The following is a 17,423-nucleotide window of genomic DNA, read 5'->3' on the forward strand; positions in this document are numbered from 1 at the left end:
CAGCAGAGAGTCTGCTTCTCCCTCTGCCTCTCCCCCTGCTCATGCATGCTCGCTCTCTCTCTCTCACTCACTCTTAAATAAATAAATAAATAAAATCTTGAAAAAAATCAAGATTCTTTCTCCCTTTTGTTCTGCCCCTCCCCCACCTCTCTCCCCTCTCTCTAAAAAGAAAGAATTTAAATGAAACATAAAAAAAACACATCTAAATGCTGCTAACTTATTGTAAACGCTCGATATATATTAACCATTACTATTGACTGAGAAAACATGCAATAGCATAAAAACAGTATACATTTGTATTTTGTTTACCCCAGATGAATCTGCATAAAACTAAAACAAGGGAACGATAGTTAATGAGCATATGAGATATTTAAACAGTCTGCAAATCATGTTTGGTGCACATCTGGATTTGCAGATTGATTTCAGTATTTTTTTAGTCCCTTGGCTTTAGAACCTATGTATTTAGCATGATTATATTCACAAGCTTTTAATTTGCTTATCAGATTACTTTTAGAATCACTATTTTAAAATAATTTTGGAATTATGTATCCTTTTGGAAGTCTGATAAAAGTCTCTAGTGCTCTCCTCACCATGAAAATGCAGAAACATAATTATATACAAATTAAGATACTCTGGGACTTCCAGAGTCCTTTAAGCAAGTTAATAGAGAGAGAGCATTTGAAACAATATCTGGAACATAGTAAGTGCATTAAATGTCATACATTAATTACCAGTTCATGTTTAAGAGAGTGTATAAAGGCATTTCTGTTATATTTTGCTCATTAAAATAATCCCTAAAACAATTAGAATAATAAAACAAAGTCAGGTTTGAAACTTCAATGAAACTAGAAATTACACATATGATCTTCACAATTTTCAAGACAGAGCTGCCAAATAAACCTATAACTACATAAAAGAGGGGAGTGGGGTGGGGGAGATGGACAAAAAGGGAGTGAAGAGAAGTGGAAGGTACAGGAGTGAATAAGTCACAGGGATAAAAGGCGCATAAGGAATATAGTCAATGGTATTGTAATGGCATTGTATGGTTACAGAGGGTAGCTACTCTTGTGGTAAGCACAGCATAATGTATCGAGTTGTTGAATCACTATTTTTTACACTTGAAACTAATGTAACATTGTGTGTCAACTATACTTCAATTAAAAAAGAAAGAAGAGTGACAGTCACATGACATGACAATAGAACTGAGGAACTCAGATACACATGGAGCATGAGCAGTTTTCTAGAGTAAGAAGCTTGTCTGGAAGAGTCATATTAATATTACTTTTAAAACAATGACTATGAGATGTTTGCTCCAATAGTAAAACCTTTCTTCAACACATTTCAGATGATGAAGAAGGGGAGAGGTTAGCCCTGATTTAGGGAGTACCTGGATAAGCCATTTTAGCAGGAAGCAGTATCACTGTGAAGCAGGCTATGAAAGAGAGATTTTCATTTTAGTTACTACAATACAGTCACTGATCTCTATTTACTGGGCATAAGTTAATGCCAAAGCAAAGTGGGCAAGACAACTATTTGTTTTATGAAAATCCACTGTGATCTAGAGACAATTTCTTCCAGTTTAGGATACTGCCTGGTTTTTTTGTTTTGTTTTGTTTTTTGTTCTTTGTTTTCTATGAACCTGCTGCAAATAATTAATGGAAGACAAATAAACTTTACTCAAAGATGAGTAATACTAAATAGTCAACATCACAATGTTCAAAGATACTACTGATAATACTAAAAGGAAATGGGAGGTTAGGGACACTATAAAGAATAACAGAGAAGAACACTCAACAAGAAAAAATAAAATAAAATAAAAATTCAGCACCAAACAGAGGAAAATGGTCACTACACATAAATTCAAAAAATTTAGTAAGACAATGAGATAAAATCAGAGTTATTCAAAGTTTGGTAAAGTAGTGCAAAATAACAACAGGAAATGATTCAGGACCTGATATCTCAGTTTTAAAAAGTGGAAGAGAAAAATAAAAACATGACAGAAACAAATTCTAATAAAGAAGTGACATAAAGAAAGAGCAGACACTTCTAAAAACATTAGGGACATAGAACAGAATATAGAAAAAAGAAGGAAAACTAAGGGGAAGCAAATAATAAATTAAGAGAAATTAGAAATAAATATTTATTAGGAAAGGAAAGAGATGCTATTTTTGCATAATTACTTTCTTTTTTTAAAATAAAAGAATCAAATTTGAAAAATTCCAAGATATAATTCAAGAAACCTTTCAAAAAAAAAAAAAGACTTAGGGGTGGCTGGATGGCTCAAACAGTTAGGCGTCTGCCTTCAGCTCAGATCATGATCCCTGGGTCCTGGGATCAAGCCCCACATTGGGCTCCTTCCTCAGTGAAGAGCCTGCTTCTCTCTGTCCCTGTGTTGCTCCCCCTGTTTGTGTGTGCTCTCTCTCTCTCTCCATCAAATAAATAAATAAAATCTTTTAAAAAATAAAAAAAAAAAAGATTTAAACCTATGGATTGAAGGAAACATTATTTTCCTAAAGAAAGAAAATTAAGGTTGAAAAATGATCATTAAAATAATATATTTTTGAATAATCAATGGCTATTTAAAATTACTGGCATTTGGAGGCTGTTGAAGCCTTAAGCCCCAGTAACTCAGAATGTGATTGTATTTGGATATAAGTTTTTAAAAGGATGCCCACTCACAGAAGGACCATCATGTAAAGAGGCAGCAAGAGGATGACCGTCTGCAAGTGAAGGAGAGAGGCTTCAGAAGAAATCAACCCTGGGGCACCTGGGTAGCTGAGTTGGTTAAGCAACTGACTCTTGGTTTCTGCTCAGGTCATGATCTCAGGGTTGTAAGATGGAGCCCTGCATGGAGCTCCATGCTGGGCATGGAACCTGCTTAAGATTCTCTCTCTCTCTCTCTCTCTCTCTCTGTCTGCCCCTCCCCCATTTGTGCTTTCTTTTTCTCTCTCTCTAAAAGAAAGAAAGAAAGAAAGAAAGAAAGAAAGAAAGAAAGAAAGAAAGAAAGAAGGAAGGAAGGAAAGAAAGAAAGAAAAAGAAAGAAAGAAAGAAAGAAAGAAAGAAAGAAAGAAAGAAAGAAAAGAAAAAGAAAAAAGAAAGAAATCAAAATTAACCCTATTGACACCTTAACCTTGGACTTCCAGTCTCCAGAGCTATGAGAAAATAACAACAACAACAAAAATTATTATTTAAGCTACTCAGTCTGTGGCATTTTTCATTTTGTCTTGTTTGTTTCATTTCTTAAGATTTATGTATTTATTTTAGAGAGAGAGAGCACACAAGCAGGGGGAGGGCCAAAGGGAGAGGGAGAGAATTTCAAGCAGACTCCCCCCCCCTCCTCGGAGTATGGAGACTGATGTGGGGCTCAATCTCGTGACCCTGAAACCATGACCTGAGCCAAAATCAAGAGTCGCTTAATCAACTAAGCCACCCAGGCATCCCAGTCTGTGGTATTTTGTTATGGCAGCTCTAGCAAACTAATACCAGGGGATTTAAGGCAAAGTAAGATATCAAGCTATATGTAAGATTTTTTAAAAAGCAGCTAAGGCAAATCTTAGACTTCTACAGTGATATTAAAATTTAGGGGACATTTGTACAATACCTCCAAAGTTCTAGGGAGCAAAGTGGCTCAGGAATTTTATAGTTAATCAAACTCCCACACTCAAAAGCAATATATGAATATTTATGAATATATGAGGACTCAGACAGTAAATTTTGAATAAACCTTTTACTAAAACACTACTATAGAACATAATTCAATTAACAGAAACATTAGGTGCCTAATTAAGAATAAAATATCTCAGCAATAAATTAACTTAAATTTGTAAGTAAGTCTGAAAAATTTTGTGTGATTTATGGTTGAACAGAATGCATATATTATTTACTATAGGAATGTAGAAATAATATGACCAATATAGATAAAAAAGGAAGAAATAAAAAGGAAGGAAAAGGAATACTGGAAGTATGATAAAATACAATAACTTTCTCAAGTTTAATATCAGAGATATCATAATATAATTTAAAGAATATAAATCAAATATTAGTCATACTAAGGTAAAATATGCAGAACTAAAAAAACAATATAATCTATAAAAATTCATAGTGAAGGTGAGGTGAGAAGGGTGATGGGAGATGTAGAAAACTGTAAAGGATATCCATATATACATTGCTCAGATTAGAAGGTCAAGGGTTGTTAGAAAGTCAAGGGTCTGAAGTAAAAGAGAAACTGATGTATTACAGAAAGCTATGGCTAAAATAATCATGGCTAGAGACGCTTAAAAATAATTTTTTAAATTATGAAAAAAAACCCATATGTAACAAAAAGAAAAAAGAAACATAAAATATATCCTAAATAAAAAGAAACAAAGGAATAAAATATAAAAGCCCAGCAAAAAAATATTATTAAGTAAAGAAGTTATCTAATTTTTTCTACAAAGGGCCAGATAATAAAAATTGTAGGTGTTGAAAGTCATTTGACCTCAAGTACAACTATTTAAGTCTCCATCTTAGTATAAAAAAATCCCATCCACAATATATAAATGAGCGAGTGCAACCAGATATGACCTAGAGGCCATAATTTGCTGACCCTTAATTTAAAAGACTGGTTCACAAAATGAAATGCAGCTGCACATTGTATATAAGAGAAACTATAAAAAGTGTGTTTTCTAAAAATAAATGTTGATAATAAAGGGAAGGGCACATGTATACTTCTTTAAATGAAATAGAGCAAAGTACTATATTAATATATCATTGGTTTGGATTTAAGTCAAAAAGAAAAAGAAAACTTTGAAAAAAGAAAAAGTGTTCAATAAATAATTAACATTTAATAGTTATAGATATCCCCCCAAATAATATACCACCTATATCCATTAACTAAAATAGAGAAATAAAAATAGATACAGTATTCCCATAGAATGAGGAAACATTAGCTCATCTCTCTCACCACTGGGTGGATCTGCTCAGGAAATATATATATATATATATATATAGCAAAAATAAAATGGTTTTGCCATATATATATGGCAAAAATAAAATGGTTAATAAGGTACTGTGAAGAAATGAGAAGCTTCTGAGATGTTTACACTTCTTACAAGCTAACAAATTGATCTGCCATGGTTTTCTGGATACTGATGAGATATAATTCTGCATCAGAGACAACATAAAATCAGCATTTTGCATCAATTCTTCTTGCTCACCATAAAGAAGGTCAATGGCTCTTATATAGTATAAATACAAAGAGATTCACAAATAGGTACGCCAAGTCAAACTGAAAAGCCAATGACAAAGAGAAAAGCCTGAAAGCAGCTGGAGAAAAATCACTCATCGTACACAAGAAAGTACCAATGCAGTTAACTGACTGCTCATTTGTTACAATGGAGGACACAAGGCAGTGGAAAGACATATGTACAACTTTGTGGTGGGTATTAGTATGAATCAAAATAGAATGAAAAAAATAAAGAAAAAAAAAGAAAATAAAGATCACTAGTGACAAAGAGGGGACCTCCCTGAAAGGGTCACCACATTAGAAAAACATAATAAGAATAAACATACTTGGGCCCGATACCAGAAGGAAGGGAAGGGAGAAGGAAGGGAATGAGAAGGAAAAAAAGGAAATTCATCAATATGGAGAAAAGAATACTGTATTCACAGAAGCCATAATTCTGTATGTAAAGAATACTAAGAAATACACAACAAAAAATGCTACAAAAAAAAAAAAACAAGTTTATTATAGTGGCAAGACATAGGATCAATATGTTAAAAAAAATAAAATAAATTGTATTTCTATACAGCATCGATGAACAATAAAAATAAATTTAAGAAAACAATTCCATTCACAATAGCCTCCAAGAAGAATCAAATATTGAGAACAAAAGAAATTTAATGAAAAAATTTAACAAAAGAAATGTAAGACTTATAAATTGAGAACTACAGAACATTGTCGAGAGAAATTTAATATAATCTCTGAATGAATGAAAAATACTTTACATTCATTGGTTGCAAACCAAAAATTTCCAAATCAGCAATTCTGTGCAAAATGATCTATAAGCAGAATGCAATCCACATAAAAACAAAAAAAAAAGTTTTTTGTAAAAATTGACAAATTGAACCTAAAATGTATGAAATAATGTAATAAGTCACTAAAAAGAGCAAACAATTTTGAGAAGTAAAACAAATTTGGAGGCACACTTAATTATTTTAAGTAATTAAAAAAAAAACACATTGTGTTCAGGACAACATGGTCTTGGTTAATAGGGTTAGGCAGATAGATCAATGGGACAGAATTGACAGTCAAGAATTAAACTCTTACATTTTTAGTTGGTTAATTTTTGACACAGTTGCCAAGATTAGTCAATGGGAAAGAACAGTATTTGTAGCAAATGGTGTTGGAATAATTACACATACATGCAAAAAAAAATCCCTGTAGATCTTGATGCCACCAACTAGCTCAACATGGATCATAGACCACAAATATAAAATTCCTAGAAGAAAATATATAAATTAATGTTCTAACCTTGGATTTGACAACGATTTCTTAGATAAAACACTAAGAGCATGATTTATAAATGAAAAACAAATCAATCAATTAGACTGCATTATAATGAAAAGAAATTGTGTTTCAAAAGGCACCATTAAGAAAATGAAAAGGTGGGGCATGTGGGTGGGTCAGTGGGTTAAGGATCTGCCTTCAGCTTGGGTCATGATCCCAGGGTCCTGGGATTGAGCCCCATGTGAGGCTTCCCACTCAGTAGGGAGCCTGCTTCTCCCTCTCCCTCTGCCCCTTCCCCCACTCATGGTCTCTCTCTCTCTCAAATAAATAAATAATATCTTTAAAAAAAAAAAGGAAAGAAAATGAAAAGGCAAACCACAGTCTCCTAGGACTGGAGGAAACTTTTTCTTGAATTATATATCTGACTAGTATCCAGAGTATATAAAAATTTATAATTCAATAACAATAAAACAGTCCAATTAAATAATGAACAAAAAATGTGACTACAAATTTCACCAATGTAAGATACATACATAGCTAATGATCACATGAAATGATGTTCCAAATCAATATTAATTAGAGAAATGTTGATTAAAACTGCAATGAATTACCATTATATATCAATGGTAATGACTACAATAAAAAAGACAGTGCAATGTTGTGATAAGGATGTGGGGAAATTGGAACCCTCATTCATTGCTGGTAGGAATGTATAATGGTACACACTAGAAAACATTTGACAATTTTTCAAAAGCCTAGATATAAATTTTCCAAATGGTTCATCAATTCCATTTTAGGAATTCACTCGAGGCGGAAGGGGAATGTGTATGTCACACAAAAGCACATACACAGATTCCATAGCAACATTATTCATTGTAATCAAAACCTAGAAAACATTATGGCAGTTGTCAGCTTATAAATGGATAAACAAACATAGTATATTCGTACAATGGAATATTATTCAGCAATAAAAATGAATCAAGTACTGATATACGCCTTACATAGATACATTTTTATAATATTATAAATACAAAAATCTAGACACCAAAGAGTTGACAAGAAGCTTTAACTGATATGGAATTATTTCTTTTATGGATGTAGGGGGTACGTCATCATTCAATGTATTTTTCAATACATTATTTTGTTTTTAAGTATTTTACAATATTTTGAAGTAATACAAACAAGTTTTAAAACAGATAAACTTAATGAGAAATATATTAGGGTTATATGAATGAAACCTTAAAATTCTAATCTGAGGAGCAAAAAAAAAAAAAAAAAAAAGAAAAGAAAAAAGAAAAACAGTAAGACATACTGCTTCCTTACATAAGAAAATAATATCACAGTCTAAATTTTTCCCTAAATTCGTACATAAATGTAATGAATTCCTAGTTAAATTTACAAGTGGATTTTTAAAGAACTAAAATATTCTTAATACAAATAAATAAAAGCTCTGCCCATTAAAGCCAGAAACATTCCGAATAGAAGGATTGTGTGCAGAAATTAGCCCAAGCTGTTACCAAAACCAAATACATAGCTACAACAATTAAAAGTAGCTAAAATAAATAAAACATCAGAGTAACAAAATGGAAAGTCCAGAAATATAAATAAATATAGAAATTTAGTGTATGAATATGGTAATGAAATGTTAGTGGCCTAAAAATACTTTAGTTAGTTAGTTAGTTAGTTTAAAGATTTTATTTATTTATTTGTCAGAGAGAGAGACAGAGAGCACAAGCAGGGGGAGCGGCAGGCAGAGAGAGAAGCAGGCTCCCCAGTGAGCAAGGAACTCTATGTGGGACTCAATCCCAGGACCCTGGGATCATGACCTGAGCCGAAGGCAGATGCTTAACTAACCGAGCCACCCAAGTATCCCCTAAAAATACTTTACTAAATAAATGATTTTAAGACATTAAGTAGACATCCAGAAGATAAATTTATATAGGACAATTAATTCCAGATGGAGCAAATATTTAAATATGAAAAATAAAATCATAAAATACTTCAGGTAAAAATATTTTTTATGACTTAGCATGAAGAGATCCTTTCAAAATATGACAAAAAATAAAAAATTCTTGAAGTTTTACAAATTGAAGTTTAAAGATTTTATGTATTTATTTGAGAGAGAGAGTGTGTGTGAGAACAAGCATGAACAGAGGGGAGGGGCAGAGGGAGAGGGTGAACCATACGCCCCACCAAGCTCGGAACTGATGTGGGCTTGATCCCAGGACCCCAAGATCATGACCTGAGGTGAAGGCAGACACTTAACTGAGGCACCCAGTTGCCCCTATAAATTTGAAGTTTAAAAAGGATTCCACGTATTAAAAAAAAACACAAAGTTAAAAGACATATTAAAAGTTGAGGAACACCTTTCTAATTCATAGTGCAGATAAGTAGATAATATTTTTAATAAGTAAACAGCCATAAGAGTTATTAGAGCAATTTAATAAATCCCTTAGGAAAATGAAAAAGGATGTGAACCAAGAGCTCAGAGAATGAGATACAAATTTGAATGTATCAATTTTATAATATATACATGTATGACTTAAAACTATGAAGCATGGATGATAGAATGGGACCCTTAGGCCCTTGTTTTTGATGATAAGGCTAAGAGGAAAACAAGAGTTTCCAAATATGCCCACATGCCAAAGCAACGTGCTGGACCACTGTCGAAGTGACATTTATATGGCTATTTATTAAAGATGTTACTACTTAACTGTACTTTATTGTGAAGGTTTTCCCAATTTTTCATTTGTCTTTGACTTTGTAGTGGTGGTGTTGTTTTTTTTCCCCCAGAAGACTGGAAGATATGAAGTGTTAGTTGTTTTTTTCCATGTTAAATTTTTTCCAGGAATTGTTGGTATATTGTAGCTTTTCATCTCCCTCAATCCGTCCTGAGGAATAGGAGAGGTGGTTTCTTTTCACCTCAGTACACATGTGGAGAGTTTCAAGAAAAACCTCACAGAGCTTCACCTTTTCTCCTTGAAGTGTGGACTATGAAGTAATCCCATTTTGATCACTGAGGAAGTTTATTTTTGAGAGGATGTCTCAAGAGTCTGAAGGGGGTTGACAGGGAGTAACAGCGCTTCTAACTATTTTGGGCAAAGGTAAATGTTTGACAATAGACTGGTTTGAGATCCCACAGGGTCATTTTGAAGAGAATGTCCGTTTTGAAAAGAGGGTTTCTTGATAGTTGACCTCTGCAGAAATTGTCTGTCTGAAGAGGGCAGCCTTTTCGGTGTGGGAATTTAGGGGTTACAATGGTAGTCCTCAGAAAAAAAGTAGAGAAGCTACACCCTTCAGGGAGCTCCCCCAGCCGTGAAGCAGAGCAGCTTCATGCAGAAACCAATACAGAAGGGAGAGAAAAGCAGCACAAGGTAGGGTACAGAAGAAACCAGCTATTCTCATACCCCTCCCTCTCACTCCCTAACCCTCTCCCCACACAAACACAAGTACACAGCCTACACGGAGGGAGTCTCATTTGTGTTATATTACACAGCCTGGCAAGCATGGGACTCCTACACCCTGATCATGGCTCAAACTATACCAAGTTTGACTCCGAATGAGTGAATGAATGAATGGCAGAAAATTGTCCCAGTAGGGAACCACATCTGCACGACTATTAATTTACTTAATTGTAAATGCAGATTCTGTGGCACACAAAGTTGGTTCCATTCACTAGACTGCTCATAGGTGATAATAGTATTTTCCCTAATGGAAGACAATAGAATTCGGGGGTTATGCGTATTCTAATGTCAATCTCGCTGTTTCTTCAATATTCACAATCTTATTCAAGTTATTTAAACTTTCAGGAATGAAATGGCCTTGCCTGTTAAATCGGGATATCAATAACAATCATTCAGGCTTTCACAAGGTTAATGCTCCCACCTGCGACCAGGTAGATGCTTGATAGCTATTATTTTCTATCCATAATTAAATTTATTGGAATATTCTGAATCTCCTCTCTATCTATGGGAAGTTCATGTATTTGATAAAACCCACCTTAAGTCTCTTTTTCAAGATTAAATCCCTGTCAAAGAGAGAAGTCCTATTTACCCATACATCTCATTTTACCATGCTCATTCCTTAGTGGTCACATGATAGTTATTCAATATTTTAAACATGGAGGATATGGAGGGTGAACAGTAGAGGAGGCGGCATCATTTACATGGTTAGCTCCAATTTGCTCTGCACTCTTTTCTATATAACCACCAATCCTTGAGCATTCATGTGCACATGCTTCTAGAGCTCAGGACAAGAGACCAGATGGCTTTGGTTCAAATTTTGGCTCTACGTCTTGGAAACTAAAAGGAAGATTATGTAACCTCTTACTTTCACAGTTGCACCACCTACTAAATAATAGTACTTATTTCTGAGAAGTTAATTTACATAAGATCCTTGGAACAAGTCTTTCATGTTAAGCACTAAACAGTAGTTGGATTTGTTATCCTCTGGATGGATGGATAAGCTTTTAGATTTACCATCAAATAAATTAATATTCATGCAGAATACTGGGAGAATTTTCTGCCATTCATTCATTCTTTCATTCATTCATTTTTAGAGATTATTTTCCATCATATTTATTAGCACAGAAAAATTCAAATACACCTATAGTTACCTAGATTCAAGCCACAAATACTTCCAGTAGGCCTTATCAATTTTATAGATGGCTTTCCTACAATAAATGATAGATATCTGTATAAAAATGAACACATCTGAATTGAATCCCATGGAAAAGTAGAAATCTTATCTATCACTGTGTATCTGTATGTATTTTTAAAAGTACCTATATAAATATATATTATCTTTGTGTCCACTCCTTCCTAATAAAAAAAAGTTAGAAAATTTAAGCCTTTTTCTTAAGATTTTTATTTATTGTTTATTTATTTATTTAATTTTTTTAGAGGGAGAGTGAAAAAGAGAGGGGGTAGGCAGAGAGAGAGACAAGCAGACTGTGCTCAGCACAGAGCCTAACTGGGGCTCCATCTCATGACTCTGAGATCGTGTTAATTTTTTTAATTTAACATATGTCTTTTATATTTTGCAGAAAATGAAAAAAATAAATTTATATTATAATATTTTTAAGATTATTTGAGAGAGAGAGAGAGAGAAGAAGGGGAGGGAGGGGCAGAAGGAGTGGGAAAGAAGCAGACTCTGCACTGAGCAGGGAATCCCACTCAAGGCTAGATCTCACAATCCTGAGGTCATGATCTGAGTTGAAATCAAGCGTCAAATCTTAATCGAATGAGCCACCCAGATGCCCCTAATGTGTTTAGGATGTGTTTTCTTTGTTGTCTCTCCTTATAAAGGACTTTGGCTCCTAACTTTTGCCTCTAGTAAACTCTATGCAGTACTGCCACTTTCTGTTATTGTGAACAATTGGCGGATTGCAAAGGAGAGAAATGAATTATAACTCCGTCTACCCTGGCAGAGGCCCCCACCTCGGTGTGCAATTGACTCTAAGCTCTCAGGTCCACAGCCTTATATCTCTTATATTTGGTTTCCTATTATCTCACCAATGGTAAGTTTTTTAAACTAAACTTTTACACATCCACTCATCAAACCATGAGTTTGATTGTCTTGGCTAGTGCCTTTTAGATATTCGAATGAGCACCTGTCATTTTTAGACCAATATAATTTAAAACCCTGTTTATTTTCCTCTCCTCTCTCCCTTTCTTAAAAAGGTTATTTCACTACCTAGTCCCCAGTATGCCCCCCCACACACACTCCTCTACCAACAAAGGCACATCCAACCAGGCTGTTTTATGTCCAATTTGTTTATCGTGATGAGAAATGTGAAAATCTTTGGCAGAGATCATTAATTTTATAGCTTGTGTTTCGAAAAGTAGTTCCTGGGCTATTTACATCTCTTCATATTAACACCTGAGAAAATGAGTGTGCTGAAGATATAAAACTTGAAAGCAAATTGTGTTTACCGTCTCCCTCTAAATATAATTCATGGCTCAGAACAGATCTTTATGACTCATGATCAAATATTTTCCTGGGGTTGCATTTGATGTTTGCTGCAGTGACACTGAATGTCTTTGGGTCTTTTGATTCCAAGACATTTAGCTTCCTGTCGGATTTTGATATTCAAGGTGAAATTATTACAATCCATCTTGGCAGGGACAATTACTCTTTGAATTAACTGGTACAAGTGTCATGAGTCACAAAAGATTTCCGATTTAGGAAAACAATTTTTTACTTACCTTATGAGAGGAAGAGTTGAATAGAATCCCAGAAATTATATAGTGTCATCTTATTTCTCTTATTTTATTAATTTTTAGATTTCACCATTATTGAGGCATAATTGACATTTAAAATAGCAAGATATTTAAAGTGTAAGTCATGGTGCTTTGATATATGTATACACTGTGATAGGTTTCCCAACATCTAGTTAATTAATACATCGATCACCTCACATATTTATCTTTTGTGTGTATGTGAGAACACTTAAGTTCTATTTTCTTAGTGAATTTCAGTTATAGAATACAGTGTTATCAACTCTCGTCATCATGTTTTACATTTGGGTCCCCAGAATATATTCACCTTATAGCTAAAAGTTTGCACCCCTTTCCCAGCTTCTCTTTATTTTCCTCACTTCCCAGTCCTTATCACCTAGTCATCTATTTTTTCAACTTTGTTTCTATGAGTTTGAATTTATTTTTCTTTCTTTCCTTTTTAAGAGTGAACAAATAAGTGAGTTCATACAATATCTGTCTTTCTGTTTGGCTCGTTTCACTTAGTATAACGCCCTCAAGTTCTAACCATGTTGTTGCAAAAGGGAAGATTTCCTTTTTCCTTGTGGTTGAACAATATTCCATCATATGTTTATACTATATTGTCTTTATCCATTCAGCCATTGATGGGCAGTGAGGTAAACCTGGGAATGCAAATATCTTTTCAGTATCCTGCTTTCATTTCCTTTGGATATACACCTAGGTGTGAGTTTGCTGGGTCATATGGTAGTTTTGTAATTTAACTTCTTAAGGAATTTTCATACTGTTTTCCGTAGTGGCTGTACCATTTTACATTCCCATCAAGAATGTATAAGGGTTACATTTACTCAACATCCTTGCCAATATTTGTTATCTCTCTCTTTTTTTTTTTTTATAAGAGACAACCTAACAGGTATGAAGTGATATCTAATTATGGTTTTAATTTGCATTTCCCATATGATTAATGATGTGAGTCCCTTTTCATATACTAGTTGGCTATTTCTAAGTCTTCTTTGGAAAAATTATACAGTTTCTCTGCCCATTTATTAGATTGTGTGGTTTTTTTCTACTAATGAGTTGTAGGAGTTTATTATATACCTTGGATATTAACCCTTTATCAGATATATGGTTTCTAAGTATTTTCTCCCATTCCATTAGTTGCCTTTTCACTTTGTTGAAGACTTGTTTTGCTCTGCAGAAGCTTTTTAGTTTTATATAGTCCCACTTGCTGATTTTTACTTTTGTAGTGTTTGCTTTTGGTGTCATATAGAAAAAAATCACTGTCAAGACTGATATTAAGTAGTTGACCTCCTGTATTTTCTTCTAAGATCTTTGTAGTTTCAGGTCTCATGTTGAAGTCTTTAATCCATTTTGAATTTATTTTTGTGTATGCTGTAAAATAAGAGTCTAGTTTCATCACTATGCATATAAAATCCAGTTTTCCTATAACCATTTGTGGAAAAGATTATCTTTTCTTCATTGTATATTATTGACTTCACTATAATAAATAAACTAAATATATGGGGTGCCTGGGTGGCACAGCGGTTAAGCATCTGCCTTCGGCTCAGGGCGTGATCCCGGCATTCTGGGATCGAGCCCCACATCAGGCTCCTCTGCTGGGAGCCTGCTTCTTCCTCTCCCACTCCCCCTGCTTGTGTTCCCTCTCTCACTGGCTGTCTCTATCTCTGTCGAATAAATAAATAAAATCTTTAAAATAAATAAATAAATAAACTAAATATATATGAATGGGTTTATTCTGGGCTCTCTATTCTGTTCCATTGATACATGTGTGTGTTTATGTTAATACCATATTGTTTTGATTATGGTAACTTTGTAATAAAGTTTGATATCAGGCAGCATGATGCCTCCAGCTATGTTCTTCTTAGGAACAGAGGAAATTCATGGCAGTTTCTTAACTAAGCATTGCATTTAATCCATAACTACAAATGAATATCCAGTGACTCCATACATGATTAAGAAAAACAAATGTAACAACAGCAACAAGTAAATGAAAAAATAAAGAAACAAGATGCATATACCCAAAGAGGGGGGGAGATATTTTAGGGAAAAGAAGACAACTTATTAAAAAAAACTGGGAGAAAAATTCTGTATTTATTTATTCATTTATTACTAAAAATAAATGTTTACCAGCCAGAAATAGTTACCCTGGAAATGACTGCAAATGTGGCTTTGGGACAATCAGTGGAGTTGCCTCTTCTCTCAGAGAAACTAGGGAGCCCCACTTTATTTATTTTTTTTTTAAGTTACTGAATCCTTTTATTTATTTATTTATTTATTTATTTATTTATTTATTTATTTATAATAATTTTTTTATGTTATGTTAGTCACCATACAGTACATCCCAAATTTTTGATGTAAAGTTCCATGATTCATTACTTGCGTGTAACACCCAGTGCACCATGCAATACGTGCCCTCCTTAATACCCATCACCCCACTTTAATAATATTGCTAGCTTCCAACTTAAAGTCTAAGGTGGGTGCATCTGATGCTGGAGCCTTGAACTTCCTAGCATCCAGGAAGGCTTTAAAAGTTTGTGGCATTTTCAGTTCTGTAGTATGAGGCAAATTCCAAACTCTGACTTCTAAATGGGGATTTCTAACAAAGGCAAGGGTTTCAGATGGTAGCCACCAAAACAAATGACACACAGCCATCACAGTGGGTCAGGGTGCAATTCTAGTTCATGTTTCCATCTTTTTCTGCCTTCAGTGTGTTTCTTTCTTTATCTCCGAAATGAAAGATTAGGACTCAATTATTGCTGACGTTACCTTTATCTTTTACATTTTAAGATTCACTGATTCAAGAAATGACAAGATGAGAACAGTTCAGATATGATGTTCAGAAAGCAGACAGATGAAGCAAAATGAGAAAAGAATTTTCCGAGTCAAGCAAGAACTTCAGTGCAATCTTGTCATTGCAGAATGACAACAAGATAGCAGATGAGAGAGAGAAAGAGGGGGTGGGAGAGGAGAGAGAGAGAGAGAGATTGAGATAGTATGCAGAGAAGCATTACTCATTTATGAGGCAGTTAAACCTTGCTTGGAAGCTTAATCAGCTGAACCAACTGATACAGGGAAGATAACTATAAATATCCCTTACCCTCATGTTCATAGTGGAACCCATCAGACAGAACCTACAATGCTGAATGCTTTACCTGAAGGGGAAGTTCTAAGAATGTAAGAAAGAAATATAATTCATTCACTTATTCAGCAAACATTTTGTCCCATTCTCCGTAGTATGAAGAATGAAACACAGGGGTGCTTTCATGACACAGTTGGTTAAGTAGGGGATTCTTGGTTTCAGCTCAGGCTGTGATCTCAGGGTTGTGAGATCAAGCCCCGTGGCTCCACACTGAGTGTGGAGTCTGCTTAAGATTCTCTCTCTCTCGGGGCGCCTGGGTGGCACAGCGGTTAAGCGTCTGCCTTCGGCTCAGGGCGTGATCCCGGCATTCTGGGATCGAGCCCCACATCAGGCTCCTCCGCTATGAGCCTGCTTCTTCCTCTCCCACTCCCCCTGCTTGTGTTCCCTCTCTCGCTGGCTGTCTCTATCTCTGTCGAATAAATAAATAAAATCTTTAAAAAAAAAAAAAAAGATTCTCTCTCTCTCTCTCCTTCTGCCCCTCCCCCTACTCTCTCTCTTTCTAAAATCAATAAATTAATTTTTAAAAAAGAATGAGACACACGTTTCCAGCTGTCAAGGACTCAGCCTAGAAATTAATGGTTGCAACAGTGTGGCAAGTGTAAAAAAATCAGTAATACATCAGGATATCAGAGAATGGAAAAAAGGTACATAACAACCTGCAGGGCACAAAAAATATTTCTGAGAGATTAAGCTATATCTTGAAGGAAGAATTAAAAAAAAAAAAAAAACACCTCAGGAGGAGGATAAAGAGAGGATGGTTGTTTCAAAACAACCAAAAACAAAACAAAAGAACATATGATCTCAGGAAAAAAACCGGAAAAATTGTTTGACTTAATTTGAGAACTCAAGGTCATTGAGGTTGAGATGGTCCTTACACAAATGGAAAAGAAAAAAGACGTATGACATGAGCCACATCACACTGGGCTTCATGTTTCTTGCTAAGTAGTTGGTGCTAAATTTTGGAAATAACAAGAAACACAGAAATATTTAGGGCAAGGAAGTAAGGAGGACAGACTTGAAGAGAGTTTGGAGGTTGGAAGCAACATGGCAAATAAGAAGTTGATTTTATAAGATAAAAACAAAGAGGGAGGCAAATCATAAGAGACTCTTAACTATAGAGAAGAAACTGAAGGTTGCTGGAGGGGAGGGGCCTGAAGGGATTGGCTAAATTGGTTATGGGCATTAAGTAGGGCACGTGTTGTGAAGAGCACTGGGTGTTATATGTAAGTGGTGAATCACTAAATTCTACTTCTGAAACCACTAGTACTCTATGTGTTAACTAACCTGAATTTAAATAAAATCTTGGAAGAAAAAAAATTAATAAATAAAAAAGGAGAAGTTGATTTTAATAATACAGGAAAGAAGCAAGGATAGATCCAAGGCAAGGGGATGGAGATGAACAAAATGAACTGATGTATTCAAGAGAAAATATGGAAGATCAGTTAAGAGGATGCAGGGAAGTATAATCCTGAGTGTGGTTTCCTCAAACCCTAACCTCAAATGACTTTCAATCTAAAAGAAAGAAAAGAAGAAGAGTGTGTGTGTGTGTGTGTGTGTGTGT

The sequence above is a fragment of the Ursus arctos genome, unplaced genomic scaffold (assembly GCF_023065955.2).
Source record: "Ursus arctos isolate Adak ecotype North America unplaced genomic scaffold, UrsArc2.0 scaffold_1, whole genome shotgun sequence".
Classification (NCBI taxonomy): domain Eukaryota; kingdom Metazoa; phylum Chordata; class Mammalia; order Carnivora; family Ursidae; genus Ursus; species Ursus arctos.